The following is a 26,647-nucleotide window of genomic DNA, read 5'->3' as shown; positions in this document are numbered from 1 at the left end:
GTATCTCGTGTATGTGATGCAATATACATATTGTACAAGGAATGGGTTAGTGTACAAGGAATGGGTTAGTTCTTACATGCATTGCAATGCCACAGCAGCAATGTTTTGTGTTGTATCTTTTATTGCATAACGGAATAAATTAGTTCTTGTATACAATGCAAGGTTTATATGTTACTTCTTGTATGCATTCGAATGCAACAGAACTTTTCTACTATCTACAATGCAATGCAAAAGCACATATCTTATGTGGTTTCTATTCAATGCACAAAGCAATGAACATACGTTAATATGCATTCTTCTATGCATTGCATAACGGCACATATGAATTACCTCTTTAATGCACAGCGAAATAAGTTTACAACTTAATTAGGATTTTGAATGCAATGCAATGCAACAACAATGCAATGCTCATGTATTGAAGAGATAACTCGTGGTGTTTGCGATGAATGAACTAACTCATCCGTTAAGCATCCGAGATAACATGACAGGTGCATGTTGCACTGCATTGAAGAGAAAACAAATAACATTGTGCTGTTGCATTGCACTGAATACAAGAACCAATATGCAAGTTATGCTCTGTTACATGGTATACAAGAATTAACTTATACCATAAGCATTAATGAGATATTAACATAACATTTGTGATGTTTTGCGATGAACGAACTAACTCATCCATTGTGCACTGAAGAGATAACACATAAAATAGGCATTGCATTGCAGTAACTTATTCCGTTTTGCAGTGCAGCGATAACACGACAGGTGCTTGTTGCAAGTGTGTTGCATACAAAAACTTACTCGTTTCATATGTGCATTGAAGAAAAAACAAATCACATAGCAAATCACACAGTAACTTAACAAGTAAGTTCTTGTATACAATGTAATGAAACAACGCATAGCGTATACTCTTTTTAAACATTGCATTGCAATGGCACATATATATGTTCTCTCTTCAACGCACAACGTCTTAATTTACTGCAACGCAGTTCACATGTTATGTGTTATCTCTTCGAGTACATAATATATAAGTTATGCACTGTTTCCTTGCAGTAACTTATTCCTTTTTGCAGTGTAGCGACAACACGACATTTGCTTGTTGCAAGTGCGTTGCATACAAGAACTAACACTTTTCATACGTTCTCTTTGTGAAGAGAAAACAAATCACATGCTGTTGCATTGCAATGCCTCAAGAATTGTTTCATTGAATTGCATACAACAGTTAACTTATTAAGCTGCGCATAGAAGAAATGAATATAACATAACATGCATTGCAACATGTAAGTTATGCACTCATTATGTACAAAAGCTAACTTATTCCTAATGCATTGAAGAGATAACACATAATACGTCGTGTTGCAATGAATGAACTCACTCGCATTGCATTGCAGTAACATTCTTCAATGCACAACATAACAAGTTAGTTCATGTATACAATTTAATGAAACAACGCATAGCGTATACTCTTTTTAAACATTCCATTGCAATGGCACATATATGTTACTTCGCTGTTGCACATCGGAATTAAGTTAGCAATGCAGTTAGCACTATGTACTGTCTTTAATGCACAAACGAAATGATTTAGTTATTGTATTTATACAGGACATGTATTATATTTTTCTTTGCGCAACGTCATGAGTTTATTATTGCATACAATGAAACAATTAGTTCTTGTAGTTATTGCAGAGCAACAGCATATGTGATTTGCTTTCTCTTCCATGCACAAAGGAAAGAGTTTGTTCTCTGCCGTGTTATCTCTTCAATGCCCAACCTATTAATTTACTGCATTGCAGTGCAAATGTTATAAGTTATCTCTTCCAGTACATAACTGGATGATTTAGTGCAGCGATTCTCAACCGGTGGGCCGCGGCCCACTAGGGGTCTTGGAGCGCCATCTAGTGGGCCGCGTAAGCAGTGTTAGACTACACCCAAATAATTTTTATTTATTTTTTTAATTGACAAATCTTGATATATTCTAATTATCTAATTATTCTTATGAATTTATGTGACCAAAAACACATATTATGTGACAGTCAAGTCAAGATGCATTATCTAAAAGGTAATTTATTTTTAAATATCGCAACACCAATCACGTCGCAATGTCAAATTGAACATCTGTTCGATCAAATGCCGTAACATTATGTTACTATGAAACGGATCATTTTCTGAAAAGAAATGCAGATTTCCCCTCTTCTGGTCTATGTATCCCTGCCTCTGCTGATTTATTTTTATCCTCAGTGGGGATAAAAAAATCCCCCCTGTGTTATGCTAGGCCTACTCCACACAAACCACCAACCGAGCATATAAAATATAATTTTTTAGTAAAACACTGCGTTTATATAGAACTGTCTCTTTACGACCACAACAAAAGGGACACTTTTCAGACGCGCATTTCGAGTTCGCCTCAGCGCCAGGCGCAAGTCAAACGAGCGCAGAAAAGGAGCTTCAGTGAACAAAAATGAACTGCGGTCAGATGAGATGTTGTCAGCCTATGTCGGTAAAATTAACACGACTGCTTACGACGCGCACTCAAGAATTGCATGCGCAAATGCGCCGGCGCGCGCTGCATAATTACTTTATTATAGCTTATATAAAGCGCAAAAGAAACTACGAGTAATGACCGTCATTTATCTGTTGTAAATTAAGTCATGAATTTACCACACATGCGATTAAAGCTGCCTCAAAACTGTGCAAGTTGTTGACATGGTTTTAAAGCTATTGTTATCCAATTTGTTGGACTTAAAACGTCTTAAAAATGCACATGTACACCAAAGAAATCTAAATTTTCTCGGGGGAGCATGCCCCCATACCCCATTAGCAAACTACATTTTCTGACCTCGGTAATTACACCCTGTGTATGGTCCATCTTGTATTCTATCTAATGAAATCTGAGGACACAGTCATGTGCGTATAAATTACGTAAATTGGGGTGAATGTAAATGAATAGAGAGAATGCTACAGGTATTTTAGCATGGATGTTATTATTAATTAATTTGTTAAAAGAGTGTTGCCCTTGTGTGTCTGAACCAGTCATTGGTCCTACCTGCCCTGTTACAAGAATAAATGGTAAACCTGCCAAGTCTTTTTTTTATGCAAGGACAGTTTTCATCTATATAGCTGATTTGACCTAGTCTGCTACAGTGGCATAACAGATTAACAGTGGATTATACCATTGTACTTTTTGAATTTTCTGTTATTCTTTGTTCATACTATCATATTTGGAAAGGTGGTCCTCGGAATGCATTTAAACAGCCATTGGTGGGCCATGAGTTGCAAAAGGTTGAGAACCCCTGATTTAGTGCATTCATCGTTAACAGCACATATGGTTTGTGTTATCTCTTTAATGCTTAAAGAATAAGTTAGTTCTTGAATAGAAGGCAGGGAAATTAACCGTTTCATTGTATTGCACAAAATAAATAACTTACTACCTTGTGCATAGTATAAATAACATAACATATGTGCTGTTTGCATTGCAATTACTACAAGAACTAATATGTAAGTTTTGCAATGTATAACAAGAACTTACTTATATTCCTTAAGCATTAAAGAGATATGAAATAACATATGACGGGTTGCGATGAATGAACTAACTCATCCGTTGTGCACTGAAGAGATAACACATAAAATGGGCATTGTAATGCAGTAACATATTTCGTTTTGCAGTGTAGCGTAGTCAAGCACGGAGAGGTGCTTGTAGCATTTGCGTTGCATATAGGAACTAACTCTTTTCATATGTGCTGTGAAGAGAAAACAAATCACATGCTATTGCAATGCAATGCCTCAAGAACTGTTTCAGTGCATTGCATACAACAGATAACGTTGTGCGTAGAAGAAATTAATATAACATGTAAGTTATGAACTTATGTACAAAAGCTAACTTATTCCTCATGCACTGAAGAGATAACCATACGTGTGTTGCGATGAATGAGTTTACCCGTTATGCATAACGCATAACATGTGCATTGCATTGCAGTAACTTATTCTTCTATGCACAACATAACAAGTTGTTATCTCTTCCAGTACATCACGGATGATTTAGTTCATTCATCGCAACACCACATATGTTATGTGTTAGGCAAGGAAGCTAACTTAGTTCTCACGCATTGAAGAGATAACACATAATATGTGCAGTGCATTGCATTGCAGTTACTTAATCCGTTGTGCAAGTGAAAAAAATAACACATGACAGGTTTTTGTTGAACTGCATTGTACTGAAGATAAAACGTGTTTCGTTGCTTTGCCATGAATACAAGAATTAACGCATTCCGTTGCATTCAATATCTATTTACACTGCAGTGCATATAAGATCTACCTTAATCCGCTGTGCAGTGAAGAGAAAACATATACCTGCTGTTACATTGCAATAAATACAATAACTATCACAATTCGTCTGTGCATTTAAAATAGTGCTTTTGCATTGCATAAAAGAGTACATATAAGCTATGCGCTGTTTCACTACATTGTATACAAGGAATTGTGCATTTGAATAGATAACGCATACTATTTTGTGCTGTTTGCATTTCAAGAAATAACTCATTTCATGTGTGCATTAAAGAGATAACACATATCCTTTGAAATTGCATTCAAAATCTAAATTATACCGTTGCAGTGAAGTATAACACAAGAAAACATGCGCTATTTCATTGCAATGTACACACCAATTCCTTGGCTCAAAAACAGTACTCCATATATGACCTACTGAACATATTTCTGGCCAAAGTGTAATCGATATTAAAATGTTTTTATATATTACTCAGTGACTCCCTCTGATGTTACATCAGACAGACAGTAGTCCAAATTTGACCTAATGAACATATTACTGACCCAAGAGTACTCGATCCTGAACTTTCTATATCAGTCATAGAGCATATTAGATATTGGACCCAATGGACATATTAATGGCAAATAAGCCCTCGATCATGAACTTTCTATACATACTCAATGACTCCATCTAATGTTATTTCACCCATACCGAAGTCCATATTAGAGCAAATGAACATATTTCTGGCAAATTAGTCCCCGATCATAAATTTTCTATACATACTCATTGACTTCATCTGATGTTACTTCAGCCTTATGTCAACCAATTTTTGACGTACTGAACACATTTCTGGCAAATTAGTCCTCAATGATGAAATTTCTGTACAGGCTCAATGACTCCTGTCTTATATAAGATAAGCCATACATACATATCTCTGGCCAGCTGAACATATTTCTGGCCAAAGTGTATTCGATATTGAAGTTTTTATATATTGCTCAGTGACTCCTTCTGATGTTACTTCAGACAGACAGTAGTCCAAATCTGACCTAATGAACATATTACTGACCCAAGAGTACTCGATCTTGAACTTTCTATACATACTCATTGATGTAATTTTATTTCAGCCATGGAAAAATACATATTAAAAGTGATTAATTTTTTCCGTCCCAATAGTTCTTGATTATGAACTTTATATACATGATTCAATCTGATTTTTCTTCACCCATAGAGTTCTGTATATGTGACCTACTGAACATATTTCTGGCCAAAGAGTACTCGAAATTGAACTTTTTATATATACTCAATGACGCTTCCTGATATTACATCAGCTATACAGAAGTCCATATCTGACCTACCGAACATATTTCTTACCCAAGTGTACTCGATTATATACTTTCTATACATACTCTTTGCCTCACTCTGATGTTACTTCAGCCATAGAATATTGCATTTTTGAACTAATGGATATATTTCTGGCCAAAGATTAATTGATCTTGAAATTTTATTTTATACGTTACTTTTAAACACTCCTTCTGATGTTACTTCTCCCATACAGAAGTCAACATTAGACCTACTGAACATATTTCTGGCCAAAAAGTATTCAATCTTGAACTTTCTATACATATACATTAAATCACTTTCATGTTACTTCAGCCATATATGAACCCATTTTGACCAACTGAACAAATTTCTGACAAATTAGTCCTCGATGATTAACTTTTTATATAAACTCATAGAGTCCTTTCTGATTATACAACAGCCATAAAGTATTGAATATTGGACCCAATGGGCATATTTCTGGCCAATAAGCCCTCGATCATGATCTTTTTAGACAAACTCATTGACTCCTTCTAATGATAAAATCAGCCATAGAGTATTGCATATTTGACCTAATTGTACATATTCTTGGTCAAAGAGTAGTGGAATTTGAACTTTTTATATATACTTACTGACATCTTTTTATGTCACATCAGCCATACAGAAGCGTATATTTGACCAACTAAACATATTCCTGACCCATGAGTACTCGAAATTGAACTTTTTATATAGACTCAATGACGCTTTCTGATATTACATCAGCTATGCAGAAGTCCATATCTGACCTACCGAACATATTTCTTACCCAAGTGTACTCGATTATATACTTTCTATACATAACTTTTGCCTCACTCTGATGTAACTTCAGAAATAGAATATTGCATTTTTGAAGTGATTTATATATTTCTGGCAAAAGATTAATTGATCTTGAACTTTTTTTTAATACGTTACTTTTATACACTTCGTCTGATGTTTCTTCTCCCATACAGAAGTCAACATTAGACCTACTGAACATATTTCTGGCCAAAGAGTACTCAATCTTGAACTTTCTATACATATACATTAATTCACATTGATGTTACTTCAGCCATATATGAACCCATTTTGACCAAGTGAACAAATTTCTGACAAATTAGTCCTCGATGATGAACTTTTTATATACACTCATAGAGTCCTTTCTGATGACACATCAGCCATAGAGTATTGCATTTTGACCAACTGAACATTTTTCTGGCAAATTAGTCCCCGATCATGAATCTTCTATACATACTCACTGACTTCATCTGATGTTACATAAGACAGACAGTAGTCCATATTTGACCTAAAGAGCATATTTATGGCCCAAAAGCTCTTGAACTTGAACTTTCTATACATACTCATTGACTTGATTTTATTTCAGCAATGGAAAAATACATATTAAAACTGATTAATTTTTTCCCCGTCTCAATAGTCCTTGATCATGAACTTTATATGCATGACTCAATCTGATATTTCTTCAGCCATAGAGTATTGTATATTTGACCTACTGAACATATTTCTGGTCACAAAGTACCCGATCTTGTACTTTCTATACATACTCATTGACTTGATTTTATTTCAGCCATTTAGAAGTACATATTAAAACTGATTATTTTTTTTCCGTCCCAATAGTCCTTATGAACTTTATACACAAGACTTAATCCGATTTTTCTTCACCCATAGAGTTTTGTTTATGTGACCTACTGAACATATTTCTGGCCAAAGAGTACTCGACATTGAACTTTTTATATATACTCAATGATGCTTTCTGATATTACATCAGCGATACCGAAGTCCATATTTCTTACCCAAGTGTACTCGATTATATACTTTCTATACATACTCTTTGCCTCACTCTGATGTTACTTCAGCCATAGAATATTGCATTTTTGAACTAATGGATATATTTCTGGCCAAAGATTAATTGATCTTGAAATTTTATTTTATACGTTACTTTTATACACTCCTTCTGATGTTACTTCTCCCATACAGAAGTCAACATTAGACCTTCTGAACATATTTCTGGCCAAAAAGTATTCAATCTTGAACTTTCTATACATATACATTAATTCATTTTCATGTTACTTCAGCCATATATGAACCCATTTTGACCAACTGAACAAATTTCTGACAAATTAGTCCTCGATGATTAACTTTTTATATAAACTCATAGAGTCCTTTCTGATGATACATCAGCCATAGAGTATTGAATATTAGACCAACTGAACATATTTCTGGCAAATTAGTTCTCGATTATGAACTTTTTATATAAACTCATAGAGTCCTTTCTGAAGATACAGCAGCCATAGAGTATTGAATATTGGACCCAATGGGCATATATCTGGCTAATAAGCCCTCAATCATGAACTTTCTAACTCATTGACTCCATCTTATTTTATTTCACCCATACAGAAGTCTGTATTAGAACAACTGAACAAATTTCTGGCAAATTAGTCCCTGATCATGAATTTTCTATACATACTCTATGACTTCATCTGATGTTACTTCAGCCTTATGTCAACCAATTTTTGACGTACTGAACACATTTCTGGCAAATTAGTCCTCGATGATGAAATTTCTGTACAGGCTCAATGACTCCTGTCTGATGTAAGATAAGCCATACATACATATCTCTGGCCAGCTGAACATATTTCTGGCCAAAGTGTATTCGATATTGAAGTTTTTATATATTGCTCAGTGAGTCCTTCTGATGTTACTTCAGACAGACAGTAGTCCAAATCTGACCTAATGAACATATTACTGACCCAAGAGTACTCGATCTGGAACTTTCTATACATACTCATTGACGTAATTTTATTTCAGCCATGGAAAAATACATATTAAAACTGATTAATTTTTTTCCGTCCCAATAGTTCTTGATTATGAATTTTATATACATGATTCAATCTGATTTTTCTTCAACCATAGAGTTCTGTATATGTGACCTACTGAACATATTTCTGGCCAAAGAGTACTCGAAATTGAACTTTTTATATATACTCAATGACGCTTTCTGATATTACATCAGCTATACAGAAGTCCATATCTGACCTACCGAACATATTTCTTACCCAAGTGTACTCGATTATATACTTTCTATACATACTCTTTGCCTCACTCTGATGTTACTTCAGCCATAGAATATTGCATTTTTGAACTAATGGATATATTTCTGGCCAAAGATTAATTGATCTTGAAATTTTATTTTATACGTTACTTTTATACACTCCTTCTGATGTTACTTCTCCCATACAGAAGTCAACATTAGACCTTCTGAACATATTTCTGGCCAAAAAGTATTCAATCTTGAACTTTCTATACATATACATTAAATCACTTTCATGTTACTTCAGCCATATATGAACCCATTTTGACCAACTGAACAAATTTCTGACAAATTAGTCCTCGATGATTAACTTTTTATATAAACTCATAGAGTCCTTTCTGATTATACAACAGCCATAAAGTATTGAATATTGGACCCAATGGGCATATTTCTGGCCAATAAGCCCTCGATCATGATCTTTTTAGACAAACTCATTGACTCCTTCTAATGATAAAATCAGCCATAGAGTATTGCATATTTGACCTAATTGTACATATTCTTGGTCAAAGAGTGGTGGAATTTGAACTTTTTATATATACTTACTGACACCTTTTTATGTCACATCAGCCATATAGAATCGTATATTTGACCGACTTAAACATATTCCTGACCCATGAGTACTCGAAATTGAACTTTTTATATAGACTCAATGACGCTTTCTGATATTACATCAGCTATGCAGAAGTCCATATCTGACCTACCGAACATATTTCTTACCCAAGTGTACTCGATTATATACTTTCTATACATACCCTTTGCCTCACTCTGATGTAATTTCAAAAATAGAATATTGCATTTTTGAAGTAATTTATATATTTCTGGCAAAAGATTAATTGATCTTGAACTTTTTTTTAATACGTTACTTTTATACACTCCGTCTGATGTTTCTTCTCCCATACAGAAGTCAACATTAGACCTACTGAACATATTTCTGTCCAAAGAGTACTCAATCTTGAACTTTCTATACATATACATTAATTCACATTGATGTTACTTCAGCCATATATGAACCCATTTTGACCAAGTGAACAAATTTCTGACAAATTAGTCCTCGATGATGAACTTTTTATATACACTCATAGAGTCCTTTCTGATGACACATCAGCCATAGAGTATTGCATATTAGACCAACTGAACATTTTTCTGGCAAATTAGTCCCCGATCATGAATCTTCTATACATACTCACTGACTTTATCTGATGTTACATAAGACAGACAGTAGTCCATATTTGACCTAAAGAGCATATTTATGGCCCAAAAGCTCTTGAACTTGAACTTTCTATACATACTCATTGACTTGATTTTATTTCAGCAATGGAAAAATACATATTAAAACTGATTAATTTTTTCCCCGTCTCAATAGTCCTTGATCATGAACTTTATATGCATGACTCAATCTGATATTTCTTCAGCCATAGAGTATTGTATATTTGACCTACTGAACATATTTCTGGTCACAAAGTACCCGATCTTGTACTTTCTATACATACTCATTGACTTGATTTTATTTCAGCCATTTAGAAGTACATATTAAATCTGATTATTTTTTTTCCGTCCCAATAGTCCTTATGAACTTTATACACAAGACTTAATCCGATTTTTCTTCACCCATAGAGTTTTGTTTATGTGACCTACTGAACATATTTCTGGCCAAAGAGTACTCGACATTGAACTTTTTATATATACTCAATGATGCTTTCTGATATTACATCAGCGATACCGAAGTCCATATTTCTTACCCAAGTGTACTCGATTATATACTTTCTATACATACTCTTTGCCTCACTCTGATGTTACTTCAGCCATAGAATATTGCATTTTTGAACTAATGGATATATTTCTGGCCAAAGATTAATTGATCTTGAAATTTTATTTTATACATTACTTTTATACACTCCTTCTGATGTTACTTCTCCCATACAGAAGTCAACATTAGACCTTCTGAACATATTTCTGGCCAAAAAGTATTCAATCTTGAACTTTCTATACATATACATTAATTCATTTTCATGTTACTTCAGCCATATATGAACCCATTTTGACCAACTGAACAAATTTCTGACAAATTAGTCCTCGATGATTAACTTTTTATATAAACTCATAGAGTCCTTTCTGATGATACATCAGCCATAGAGTATTGAATATTAGACCAACTGAACATATTTCTGGCAAATTAGTTCTCGATTATGAACTTTTTATATAAACTCATAGAGTCCTTTCTGAAGATACAGCAGCCATAGAGTATTGAATATTGGACCCAATGGGCATATATCTGGCCAATAAGCCCTCAATCATGAACTTTCTAACTCATTGACTCCATCTTATTTTATTTCACCCATACAGAAGTCCGTATTAGAACAACTGAACAAATTTCTGGCAAATTAGTCCCTGATCATGAATTTTCTATACATACTCTATGACTTCATCTGATGTTACTTCAGCCTTATGTCAACCAATTTTTGACGTACTGAACACATTTCTGGCAAATTAGTCCTCGATGATGAAATTTCTGTACAGGCTCAATGACTCCTGTCTGATGTAAGATAAGCCATACATACATATCTCTGGCCAGCTGAACATATTTCTGGCCAAAGTGTATTCGATATTGAAGTTTTTATATATTGCTCAGTGAGTCCTTCTGATGTTACTTCAGACAGACAGTAGTCCAAATCTGACCTAATGAACATATTACTGACCCAAGAGTACTCGATCTGGAACTTTCTATACATACTCATTGACGTAATTTTATTTCAGCCATGGAAAAATACATATTAAAACTGATTAATTTTTTTCCGTCCCAATAGTTCTTGATTATGAACTTTATATACATGATTCAATCTGATTTTTCTTCAACCATAGAGTTCTGTATATGTGACCTACTGAACATATTTCTGGCCAAAGAGTACTCGAAATTGAACTTTTTATATATACTCAATGACGCTTTCTGATATTACATCAGCTATACAGAAGTCCATATCTGACCTACCGAACATATTTCTTACCCAAGTGTACTCGATTATATACTTTCTATACATACTCTTTGCCTCACTCTGATGTTACTTCAGCCATAGAATATTGCATTTTTGAACTAATGGATATATTTCTGGCCAAAGATTAATTGATCTTGAAATTTTATTTTATACGTTACTTTTATACACTCCTTCTGATGTTACTTCTCCCATACAGAAGTCAACATTAGACCTTCTGAACATATTTCTGGCCAAAAAGTATTCAATCTTGAACTTTCTATACATATACATTAAATCACTTTCATGTTACTTCAGCCATATATGAACCCATTTTGACCAACTGAACAAATTTCTGACAAATTAGTCCTCGATGATTAACTTTTTATATAAACTCATAGAGTCCTTTCTGATTATACAACAGCCATAAAGTATTGAATATTGGACCCAATGGGCATATTTCTGGCCAATAAGCCCTCGATCATGATCTTTTTAGACAAACTCATTGACTCCTTCTAATGATAAAATCAGCCATAGAGTATTGCATATTTGACCTAATTGTACATATTCTTGGTCAAAGAGTGGTGGAATTTGAACTTTTTATATATACTTACTGACACCTTTTTATGTCACATCAGCCATATAGAATCGTATATTTGACCGACTTAAACATATTCCTGACCCATGAGTACTCGAAATTGAACTTTTTATATAGACTCAATGACGCTTTCTGATATTACATCAGCTATGCAGAAGTCCATATCTGACCTACCGAACATATTTCTTACCCAAGTGTACTCGATTATATACTTTCTATACATACCCTTTGCCTCACTCTGATGTAATTTCAAAAATAGAATATTGCATTTTTGAAGTAATTTATATATTTCTGGCAAAAGATTAATTGATCTTGAACTTTTTTTTAATACGTTACTTTTATACACTCCGTCTGATGTTTCTTCTCCCATACAGAAGTCAACATTAGACCTACTGAACATATTTCTGTCCAAAGAGTACTCAATCTTGAACTTTCTATACATATACATTAATTCACATTGATGTTACTTCAGCCATATATGAACCCATTTTGACCAAGTGAACAAATTTCTGACAAATTAGTCCTCGATGATGAACTTTTTATATACACTCATAGAGTCCTTTCTGATGACACATCAGCCATAGAGTATTGCATATTAGACCAACTGAACATTTTTCTGGCAAATTAGTCCCCGATCATGAATCTTCTATACATACTCACTGACTTCATCTGATGTTACATAAGACAGACAGTAGTCCATATTTGACCTAAAGAGCATATTTATGGCCCAAAAGCTCTTGAACTTGAACTTTCTATACATACTCATTGACTTGATTTTATTTCAGCAATGGAAAAATACATATTAAAACTGATTAATTTTTTCCCCGTCTCAATAGTCCTTGATCATGAACTTTATATGCATGACTCAATCTGATATTTCTTCAGCCATAGAGTATTGTATATTTGACCTACTGAACATATTTCTGGTCACAAAGTACCCGATCTTGTACTTTCTATACATACTCATTGACTTGATTTTATTTCAGCCATTTAGAAGTACATATTAAATCTGATTATTTTTTTCCGTCCCAATAGTCCTTATGAACTTTATACACAAGACTTAATCCGATTTTTCTTCACCCATAGAGTTTTGTTTATGTGACCTACTGAACATATTTCTGGCCAAAGAGTACTCGACATTGAACTTTTTATATATACTCAATGATGCTTTCTGATATTACATCAGCGATACCGAAGTCCATATTTCTTACCCAAGTGTACTCGATTATATACTTTCTATACATACTCTTTGCCTCACTCTGATGTTACTTCAGCCATAGAATATTGCATTTTTGAACTAATGGATATATTTCTGGCCAAAGATTAATTGATCTTGAAATTTTATTTTATACGTTACTTTTATACACTCCTTCTGATGTTACTTCTCCCATACAGAAGTCAACATTAGACCTTCTGAACATATTTCTGGCCAAAAAGTATTCAATCTTGAACTTTCTATACATATACATTAAATCACTTTCATGTTACTTCAGCCATATATGAACCCATTTTGACCAACTGAACAAATTTCTGACAAATTAGTCCTCGATGATTAACTTTTTATATAAACTCATAGAGTCCTTTCTGATTATACAACAGCCATAAAGTATTGAATATTGGACCCAATGGGCATATTTCTGGCCAATAAGCCCTCGATCATGATCTTTTTAGACAAACTCATTGACTCCTTCTAATGATAAAATCAGCCATAGAGTATTGCATATTTGACCTAATTGTACATATTCTTGGTCAAAGAGTGGTGGAATTTGAACTTTTTATATATACTTACTGACACCTTTTTATGTCACATCAGCCATATAGAATCGTATATTTGACCGACTTAAACATATTCCTGACCCATGAGTACTCGAAATTGAACTTTTTATATAGACTCAATGACGCTTTCTGATATTACATCAGCTATGCAGAAGTCCATATCTGACCTACCGAACATATTTCTTACCCAAGTGTACTCGATTATATACTTTCTATACATACCCTTTGCCTCACTCTGATGTAACTTCAAAAATAGAATATTGCATTTTTGAAGTAATTTATATATTTCTGGCAAAAGATTAATTGATCTTGAACTTTTTTTTAATACGTTACTTTTATACACTCCGTCTGATGTTTCTTCTCCCATACAGAAGTCAACATTAGACCTACTGAACATATTTCTGTCCAAAGAGTACTCAATCTTGAACTTTCTATACATATACATTAATTCACATTGATGTTACTTCAGCCATATATGAACCCATTTTGACCAAGTGAACAAATTTCTGACAAATTAGTCCTCGATGATGAACTTTTTATATACACTCATAGAGTCCTTTCTGATGACACATCAGCCATAGAGTATTGCATATTAGACCAACTGAACATTTTTCTGGCAAATTAGTCCCCGATCATGAATCTTCTATACATACTCACTGACTTCATCTGATGTTACATAAGACAGACAGTAGTCCATATTTGACCTAAAGAGCATATTTATGGCCCAAAAGCTCTTGAACTTGAACTTTCTATACATACTCATTGACTTGATTTTATTTCAGCAATGGAAAAATACATATTAAAACTGATTAATTTTTTCCCCGTCTCAATAGTCCTTGATCATGAACTTTATATGCATGACTCAATCTGATATTTCTTCAGCCATAGAGTATTGTATATTTGACCTACTGAACATATTTCTGGTCACAAAGTACCCGATCTTGTACTTTCTATACATACTCATTGACTTGATTTTATTTCAGCCATTTAGAAGTACATATTAAAACTGATTATTTTTTTTCCGTCCCAATAGTCCTTATGAACTTTATACACAAGACTTAATCCGATTTTTCTTCACCCATAGAGTTTTGTTTATGTGACCTACTGAACATATTTCTGGCCAAAGAGTACTCGACATTGAACTTTTTATATATACTCAATGATGCTTTCTGATATTACATCAGCGATACCGAAGTCCATATTTCTTACCCAAGTGTACTCGATTATATACTTTCTATACATACTCTTTGCCTCACTCTGATGTTACTTCAGCCATAGAATATTGCATTTTTGAACTAATGGATATATTTCTGGCCAAAGATTAATTGATCTTGAAATTTTATTTTATACGTTACTTTTATACACTCCTTCTGATGTTACTTCTCCCATACAGAAGTCAACATTAGACCTTCTGAACATATTTCTGGCCAAAAAGTATTCAATCTTGAACTTTCTATACATATACATTAAATCACTTTCATGTTACTTCAGCCATATATGAACCCATTTTGACCAACTGAACAAATTTCTGACAAATTAGTCCTCGATGATTAACTTTTTATATAAACTCATAGAGTCCTTTCTGATTATACAACAGCCATAAAGTATTGAATATTGGACCCAATGGGCATATTTCTGGCCAATAAGCCCTCGATCATGATCTTTTTAGACAAACTCATAGAGTCCTTTCTAATGATAAAATCAGCCATAGAGTATTGCATATTTGACCTAATTGTACATATTCTTGGTCAAAGAGTGGTGGAATTTGAACTTTTTATATATACTTACTGACACCTTTTTATGTCACATCAGCCATATAGAATCGTATATTTGACCGACTTAAACATATTCCTGACCCATGAGTACTCGAAATCATGGAACTTTTTATATAGACTCAATGACGCTTTCTGATGATTACATCAGCTATGCAGAAGTCCATTTTTGACCTACTGAACACATTTCTTACCCAAGTGTACTCGATTATATACTTTCTATACATACCCTTTGCCTCACTCTGATGTAACTTCAACAATAGAATATTGCATTTTTGAAGTAATTTATATATTTCTGGCAAAAGATTAATTGATCTTGAACTTTTTTTAATACGTTACTTTTATACACTCCGTCTGATGTTTCTTCTCCCATACAGAAGTCAACATTAGACCTACTGAACATATTTCTGCCCAAAGAGTACTCAATCTTGAACTTTCTATACATACTACATTAATTCATCATTGATGTTACTTCAGCCATATATGAACCCATTTTGACCAAGTGAACAAATTTCTGACAAATTAGTCCTCGATGATGAACTTTTTATATACACTCATAGAGTCCTTTCTGATGACACATCAGCCATAGAGTATTGCATATCTAGACCAACTGAACATTTTTCTGGCAAATTAGTCCCCGATCATGAATCTTCTATACATTACTCACTGACTTCATCTGATGTTACATAAGACAGACAGTAGTCCATATTTGACCTAAAGAGCATATTTATGGCCCAAAAGCTCTTGAACTTGAACTTTCTATACATACTCATTGACTTGATTTTATTTCAGCAATGGAAAAATACATATTAAAACTGATTAATTTTTTCCCCGTCTCAATAGTCCTTGATCATGAACTTTATATGCATGACTCAATCTGATATTTCTTCAGCCATAGAGTATTGTATATTTGACCTACTGAACATATTTCTGGTCACAAAGTACCCGATCTTGTACTTTCTATACATACTCATTGACTTGATTTTATTTCAGCCATTTAGAAGTACATATTAAAACTGATTATTTTTTTTCCGTCCCAATAGTCCTTATGAACTTTATACACAAGACTTAATCCGATTTTTCTTCACCCATAGAGTTTTGTTTATGTGACCTACTGAACATATTTCTGGCCAAAGAGTACTCGACATTGAACTTTTTATATATACTCAATGATGCTTTCTGATATTACATCAGCTATAAAGAAGTCCATATCTGACCTACCGAACATATTTCTTACCCAAGTGTACTCGATTATATACTTTCTATACATACTCTTTGCCTCACTCTGATGTTACTTCAGCCATAGAATATTGCATTTTTGAACTAATGGATATATTTCTGGCCAAAGATTAATTGATCTTGAAATTTTATTTTATACGTTACTTTTATACACTCCTTCTGATGTTACTTCTCCCATACAGAAGTCAACATTAGACCTTCTGAACATATTTCTGGCCAAAAAGTATTCAATCTTGAACTTTCTATACATATACATTAAATCACTTTCATGTTACTTCAGCCATATATGAACCCATTTTGACCAACTGAACAAATTTCTGACAAATTAGTCCTCGATGATTAACTTTTTATATAAACTCATAGAGTCCTTTCTGATTATACAACAGCCATAAAGTATTGAATATTGGACCCAATGGGCATATTTCTGGCCAATAAGCCCTCGATCATGATCTTTTTAGACAAACTCATTGACTCCTTCTAATGATAAAATCAGCCATAGAGTATTGCATATTTGACCTAATTGTACATATTCTTGGTCAAAGAGTGGTGGAATTTGAACTTTTTATATATACTTACTGACACCTTTTTATGTCACATCAGCCATATAGAATCGTATATTTGACCGACTTAAACATATTCCTGACCCATGAGTACTCGAAATTGAACTTTTTATATAGACTCAATGACGCTTTCTGATATTACATCAGCTATGCAGAAGTCCATATCTGACCTACCGAACATATTTCTTACCCAAGTGTACTCGATTATATACTTTCTATACATACCCTTTGCCTCACTCTGATGTAACTTCAAAAATAGAATATTGCATTTTTGAAGTAATTTATATATTTCTGGCAAAAGATTAATTGATCTTGAACTTTTTTTTAATACGTTACTTTTATACACTCCGTCTGATGTTTCTTCTCCCATACAGAAGTCAACATTAGACCTACTGAACATATTTCTGTCCAAAGAGTACTCAATCTTGAACTTTCTATACATATACATTAATTCACATTGATGTTACTTCAGCCATATATGAACCCATTTTGACCAAGTGAACAAATTTCTGACAAATTAGTCCTCGATGATGAACTTTTTATATACACTCATAGAGTCCTTTCTGATGACACATCAGCCATAGAGTATTGCATATTAGACCAACTGAACATTTTTCTGGCAAATTAGTCCCCGATCATGAATCTTCTATACATACTCACTGACTTCATCTGATGTTACATAAGACAGACAGTAGTCCATATTTGACCTAAAGAGCATATTTATGGCCCAAAAGCTCTTGAACTTGAACTTTCTATACATACTCATTGACTTGATTTTATTTCAGCAATGGAAAAATACATATTAAAACTGATTAATTTTTTCCCCGTCTCAATAGTCCTTGATCATGAACTTTATATGCATGACTCAATCTGATATTTCTTCAGCCATAGAGTATTGTATATTTGACCTACTGAACATATTTCTGGTCACAAAGTACCCGATCTTGTACTTTCTATACATACTCATTGACTTGATTTTATTTCAGCCATTTAGAAGTACATATTAAAACTGATTATTTTTTTTCCGTCCCAATAGTCCTTATGAACTTTATACACAAGACTTAATCCGATTTTTCTTCACCCATAGAGTTTTGTTTATGTGACCTACTGAACATATTTCTGGCCAAAGAGTACTCGACATTGAACTTTTTATATATACTCAATGATGCTTTCTGATATTACATCAGCGATACCGAAGTCCATATTTCTTACCCAAGTGTACTCGATTATATACTTTCTATACATACTCTTTGCCTCACTCTGATGTTACTTCAGCCATAGAATATTGCATTTTTGAACTAATGGATATATTTCTGGCCAAAGATTAATTGATCTTGAAATTTTATTTTATACATTACTTTTATACACTCCTTCTGATGTTACTTCTCCCATACAGAAGTCAACATTAGACCTTCTGAACATATTTCTGGCCAAAAAGTATTCAATCTTGAACTTTCTATACATATACATTAATTCATTTTCATGTTACTTCAGCCATATATGAACCCATTTTGACCAACTGAACAAATTTCTGACAAATTAGTCCTCGATGATTAACTTTTTATATAAACTCATAGAGTCCTTTCTGATGATACATCAGCCATAGAGTATTGAATATTAGACCAACTGAACATATTTCTGGCAAATTAGTTCTCGATTATGAACTTTTTATATAAACTCATAGAGTCCTTTCTGAAGATACAGCAGCCATAGAGTATTGAATATTGGACCCAATGGGCATATATCTGGCCAATAAGCCCTCAATCATGAACTTTCTAACTCATTGACTCCATCTTATTTTATTTCACCCATACAGAAGTCCGTATTAGAACAACTGAACAAATTTCTGGCAAATTAGTCCCTGATCATGAATTTTCTATACATACTCTATGACTTCATCTGATGTTACTTCAGCCTTATGTCAACCAATTTTTGACGTACTGAACACATTTCTGGCAAATTAGTCCTCGATGATGAAATTTCTGTACAGGCTCAATGACTCCTGTCTGATGTAAGATAAGCCATACATACATATCTCTGGCCAGCTGAACATATTTCTGGCCAAAGTGTATTCGATATTGAAGTTTTTATATATTGCTCAGTGAGTCCTTCTGATGTTACTTCAGACAGACAGTAGTCCAAATCTGACCTAATGAACATATTACTGACCCAAGAGTACTCGATCTTGAACTTTCTATACATACTCATTGACGTAATTTTATTTCAGCCATGGAAAAATACATATTAAAACTGATTATTTTTTTTCCGTCCCAATAGTTCTTGATTATGAACTTTATATACATGATTCAATCTGATTTTTCTTCAACCATAGAGTTCTGTATATGTGACCTACTGAACATATTTCTGGCCAAAGAGTACTCGAAATTGAACTTTTTATATATACTCAATGACGCTTTCTGATATTACATCAGCTATACAGAAGTCCATATCTGACCTACCGAACATATTTCTTACCCAAGTGTACTCGATTATATACTTTCTATACATACTCTTTGCCTCACTCTGATGTTACTTCAGCCATAGAATATTGCATTTTTGAACTAATGGATATATTTCTGGCCAAAGATTAATTGATCTTGAAATTTTATTTTATACGTTACTTTTATACACTCCTTCTGATGTTACTTCTCCCATACAGAAGTCAACATTAGACCTTCTGAACATATTTCTGGCCAAAAAGTATTCAATCTTGAACTTTCTATACATATACATTAAATCACTTTCATGTTACTTCAGCCATATATGAACCCATTTTGACCAACTGAACAAATTTCTGACAAATTAGTCCTCGATGATTAACTTTTTATATAAACTCATAGAGTCCTTTCTGATTATACAACAGCCATAAAGTATTGAATATTGGACCCAATGGGCATATTTCTGGCCAATAAGCCCTCGATCATGATCTTTTTAGACAAACTCATTGACTCCTTCTAATGATAAAATCAGCCATAGAGTATTGCATATTTGACCTAATTGTACATATTCTTGGTCAAAGAGTAGTGGAATTTGAACTTTTTATATATACTTACTGACACCTTTTTATGTCACATCAGCCATACAGAAGCGTATATTTGACCGACTAAACATATTCCTGACCCATGAGTACTCGAAATTGAACTTTTTATATAGACTCAATGACGCTTTCTGATATTACATCAGCTATGCAGAAGTCCATATCTGACCTACCGAACATATTTCTTACCCAAGTGTACTCGATTATATACTTTCTATACATACCCTTTGCCTCACTCTGATGTAACTTCAGAAATAGAATATTGCATTTTTGAAGTAATTTATATATTTCTGGCAAAAGATTAATTGATCTTGAACTTTTTTTTAATACGTTACTTTTATACACTCCGTCTGATGTTTCTTCTCCCATACAGAAGTCAACATTAGACCTACTGAACATATTTCTGGCCAAAGAGTACTCAATCTTGAACTTTCTATACATATACATTAATTTACATTGATGTTACTTCAGCCATATATGAACCCATTTTGACCAAGTGAACAAATTTCTGACAAATTAGTCCTCGATGATGAACTTTTTATATACACTCATAGAGTCCTTTCTGATGACACATCAGCCATAGAGTATTGCATTTTGACCAACTGAACATTTTTCTGGCAAATTAGTCCCCGATCATGAATCTTCTATACATACTCACTGACTTCATCTGATGTTACATAAGACAGACAGTAGTCCATATTTGACATAAAGAGCATATTTATGGCCCAAAAGCTCTTGAACTTGAACTTTCTATACATACTCATTGACTTGATTTTATTTCAGCAATGGAAAAATACATATTAAAACTGATTAATTTTTTCCCCGTCTCAATAGTCCTTGATCATGAACTTTATATGCATGACTCAATCTGATATTTCTTCAGCCATAGAGTATTGTATATTTGACCTACTGAACATATTTCTGGTCACAAAGTACCCGATCTTGTACTTTCTATACATACTCATTGACTTGATTTTATTTCAGCCATTTAGAAGTACATATTAAAACTGATTATTTTTTTTCCGTCCCAATAGTCCTTATGAACTTTATACACAAGACTTAATCCGATTTTTCTTCACCCATAGAGTTTTGTTTATGTGACCTACTGAACATATTTCTGGCCAAAGAGTACTCGACATTGAACTTTTTATATATACTCAATGATGCTTTCTGATATTACATCAGCGATACCGAAGTCCATATTTCTTACCCAAGTGTACTCGATTATATACTTTCTATACATACTCTTTGCCTCACTCTGATGTTACTTCAGCCATAGAATATTGCACTTTTGAACTAATGGATATATTTCTGGCCAAAGATTAATTGATCTTGAAATTTTATTTTATACGTTACTTTTATACACTCCTTCTGATGTTACTTCTCCCATACAGAAGTCAACATTAGACCTTCTGAACATATTTCTGGCCAAAAAGTATTCAATCTTGAACTTTCTATACATATACATTAATTCATTTTCATGTTACTTCAGCCATATATGAACCCATTTTGACCAACTGAACAAATTTCTGACAAATTAGTCCTCGATGATTAACTTTTTATATAAACTCATAGAGTCCTTTCTGATGAAACATCAGCCATAGAGTATTAAATATTAGACCAACTGAACATATTTCTGGCAAATTAGTTCTCGATTATGAACTTTTTATATAAACTCATAGAGTCCTTTCTGATGATACAGCAGCCATAGAGTATTGAATATTGGACCCAATGGGCATATATCTGGCCAATAAGCCCTCAATCATGAACTTTCTAACTCATTGACTCCATCTTATTTTATTTCACCCATACAGAAGTCCGTATTAGAACAACTGAACAAATTTCTGGCAAATTAGTCCCTGATCATGAATTTTCTATACATACTCTATGACTTCATCTGATGTTACTTCAGCCTTATGTCAACCAATTTTTGACGTACTGAACACATTTCTGGCAAATTAGTCCTCGATGATGAAATTTCTGTACAGGCTCAATGACTCCTGTCTGATGTAAGATAAGCCATACATACATATCTCTGGCCAGCTGAACATATTTCTGGCCAAAGTGTATTCGATATTGAAGTTTTTATATATTGCTCAGTGAGTCCTTCTGATGTTACTTCAGACAGACAGTAGTCCAAATCTGACCTAATGAACATATTACTGACCCAAGAGTACTCGATCTTGAACTTTCTATACATACTCATTGACGTAATTTTATTTCAGCCATGGAAAAATACATATTAAAACTGATTAATTTTTTTCCGTCCCAATAGTTCTTGATTATGAACTTTATATACATGATTCAATCTGATTTTTCTTCAACCATAGAGTTCTGTATATGTGACCTACTGAACATATTTCTGGCCAAAGAGTACTCGAAATTGAACTTTTTATATATACTCAATGACGCTTTCTGATATTACATCAGCTATACAGAAGTCCATATCTGACCTACCGAACATATTTCTTACCCAAGTGTACTCGATTATATACTTTCTATACATACTCTTTGCCTCACTCTGATGTTACTTCAGCCATAGAATATTGCATTTTTGAACTAATGGATATATTTCTGGCCAAAGATTAATTGATCTTGAAATTTTATTTTATACGTTACTTTTATACACTCCTTCTGATGTTACTTCTCCCATACAGAAGTCAACATTAGACCTACTGAACATATTTCGGGCAAATTAGTCCTCGATGATGAACTTTTTATATAAACTCATAGAGTCCTTTCTGATGACACATCAGCCATAAAGTATTGAATATTGGACCCAATGGGCATATATCTGGCCAATAAGTCCTCAATCATGAACTTTCTAACTCATTGACTCCATCTAATGTTATTTCACCCATACAGAGGTTTCTATACATATACATTAAATCACTTTCATGTTACTTCAGCCATATATGAACCCATTTTGACCAAGTGAACAAATTTCTGACAAATTAGTCCTCGATGATGAACTTTTTATATACACTCATAGAGTCCTTTCTGATGACACATCAGCCATAGAGTATTGCATATTAGACCAACTGAACATTTTTCTGGCAAATTAGTCCCCGATCATGAATCTTCTATACATACTCACTGACTTCATCTGATGGTGCATAAGACAGACAGTAGTCCATATTTGACCTAAAGAGCATATTTATGGCCCAAAAGCTCTTGAACTTGAACTTTCTATACATACTCATTGACTTGATTTTATTTCAGCAATGGAAAAATACATATTAAAACTGATTAATTTTTTCCCCATCTCAATAGTCCTTGATCATGAACTTTATATGCATGACTCAATCTGATATTTCTTCAGCCATAGAGTATTGTATATTTGACCTACTGAACATATTTCTGGTCACAAAGTACCCGATCTTGTACTTTCTATACATACTCATTGACTTGATTTTATTTCAGCCATTTAGAAGTACATATTAAAACTGATTATTTTTTTCCGTCCCAATAGTCCTTATGAACTTTTTATACACAAGACTTAATCCGATTTTTCTTCACCCATAGAGTTTTGTTTATGTGACCTACTGAACATATTTCTGGCCAAAGAGTACTCGACATTGAACTTTTTATATATACTCAATGATGCTTTCTGATATTACATCAGCGATACCGAAGTCCATATTTCTTACCCAAGTGTACTCGATTATATACTTTCTATACATACTCTTTGCCTCACTCTGATGTTACTTCAGCCATAGAATATTGCACTTTTGAACTAATGGATATATTTCTGGCCAAAGATTAATTGATCTTGAAATTTTATTTTATACGTTACTTTTATACACTCCTTCTGATGTTACTTCTCCCATACAGAAGTCAACATTAGACCTTCTGAACATATTTCTGGCCAAAAAGTATTCAATCTTGAACTTTCTATACATATACATTAATTCATTTTCATGTTACTTCAGCCATATATGAACCCATTTTGACCAACTGAACAAATTTCTGACAAATTAGTCCTCGATGATTAACTTTTTATATAAACTCATAGAGTCCTTTCTGATGAAACATCAGCCATAGAGTATTAAATATTAGACCAACTGAACATATTTCTGGCAAATTAGTTCTCGATTATGAACTTTTTATATAAACTCATAGAGTCCTTTCTGATGATACAGCAGCCATAGAGTATTGAATATTGGACCCAATGGGCATATATCTGGCCAATAAGCCCTCAATCATGAACTTTCTAACTCATTGACTCCATCTTATTTTATTTCACCCATACAGAAGTCCGTATTAGAACAACTGAACAAATTTCTGGCAAATTAGTCCCTGATCATGAATTTTCTATACATACTCTATGACTTCATCTGATGTTACTTCAGCCTTATGTCAACCAATTTTTGACGTACTGAACACATTTCTGGCAAATTAGTCCTCGATGATGAAATTTCTGTACAGGCTCAATGACTCCTGTCTGATGTAAGATAAGCCATACATACATATCTCTGGCCAGCTGAACATATTTCTGGCCAAAGTGTATTCGATATTGAAGTTTTTATATATTGCTCAGTGAGTCCTTCTGATGTTACTTCAGACAGACAGTAGTCCAAATCTGACCTAATGAACATATTACTGACCCAAGAGTACTCGATCTTGAACTTTCTATACATACTCATTGACGTAATTTTATTTCAGCCATGGAAAAATACATATTAAAACTGATTAATTTTTTTCCGTCCCAATAGTTCTTGATTATGAACTTTATATACATGATTCAATCTGATTTTTCTTCAACCATAGAGTTCTGTATATGTGACCTACTGAACATATTTCTGGCCAAAGAGTACTCGAAATTGAACTTTTTATATATACTCAATGACGCTTTCTGATATTACATCAGCTATACAGAAGTCCATATCTGACCTACCGAACATATTTCTTACCCAAGTGTACTCGATTATATACTTTCTATACATACTCTTTGCCTCACTCTGATGTTACTTCAGCCATAGAATATTGCATTTTTGAACTAATGGATATATTTCTGGCCAAAGATTAATTGATCTTGAAATTTTATTTTATACGTTACTTTTATACACTCCTTCTGATGTTACTTCTCCCATACAGAAGTCAACATTAGACCTACTGAACATATTTCGGGCAAATTAGTCCTCGATGATGAACTTTTTATATAAACTCATAGAGTCCTTTCTGATGACACATCAGCCATAAAGTATTGAATATTGGACCCAATGGGCATATATCTGGCCAATAAGTCCTCAATCATGAACTTTCTAACTCATTGACTCCATCTAATGTTATTTCACCCATACAGAGGTTTCTATACATATACATTAAATCACTTTCATGTTACTTCAGCCATATATGAACCCATTTTGACCAAGTGAACAAATTTCTGACAAATTAGTCCTCGATGATGAACTTTTTATATACACTCATAGAGTCCTTTCTGATGACACATCAGCCATAGAGTATTGCATATTAGACCAACTGAACATTTTTCTGGCAAATTAGTCCCCGATCATGAATCTTCTATACATACTCACTGACTTCATCTGATGGTGCATAAGACAGACAGTAGTCCATATTTGACCTAAAGAGCATATTTATGGCCCAAAAGCTCTTGAACTTGAACTTTCTATACATACTCATTGACTTGATTTTATTTCAGCAATGGAAAAATACATATTAAAACTGATTAATTTTTTCCCCATCTCAATAGTCCTTGATCATGAACTTTATATGCATGACTCAATCTGATATTTCTTCAGCCATAGAGTATTGTATATTTGACCTACTGAACATATTTCTGGTCACAAAGTACCCGATCTTGTACTTTCTATACATACTCATTGACTTGATTTTATTTCAGCCATTTAGAAGTACATATTAAAACTGATTATTTTTTTTCCGTCCCAATAGTCCTTATGAACTTTTTATACACAAGACTTAATCCGATTTTTCTTCACCCATAGAGTTTTGTTTATGTGACCTACTGAACATATTTCTGGC

This window comes from Chanodichthys erythropterus, chromosome 15 (assembly GCF_024489055.1).
Source record: "Chanodichthys erythropterus isolate Z2021 chromosome 15, ASM2448905v1, whole genome shotgun sequence".
NCBI classification, from domain to species: Eukaryota; Metazoa; Chordata; class Actinopteri; order Cypriniformes; family Xenocyprididae; genus Chanodichthys; species Chanodichthys erythropterus.
The sequence above is the reverse complement of the archived record's forward strand: the minus strand, read 5'-3'. Positions refer to the sequence as shown.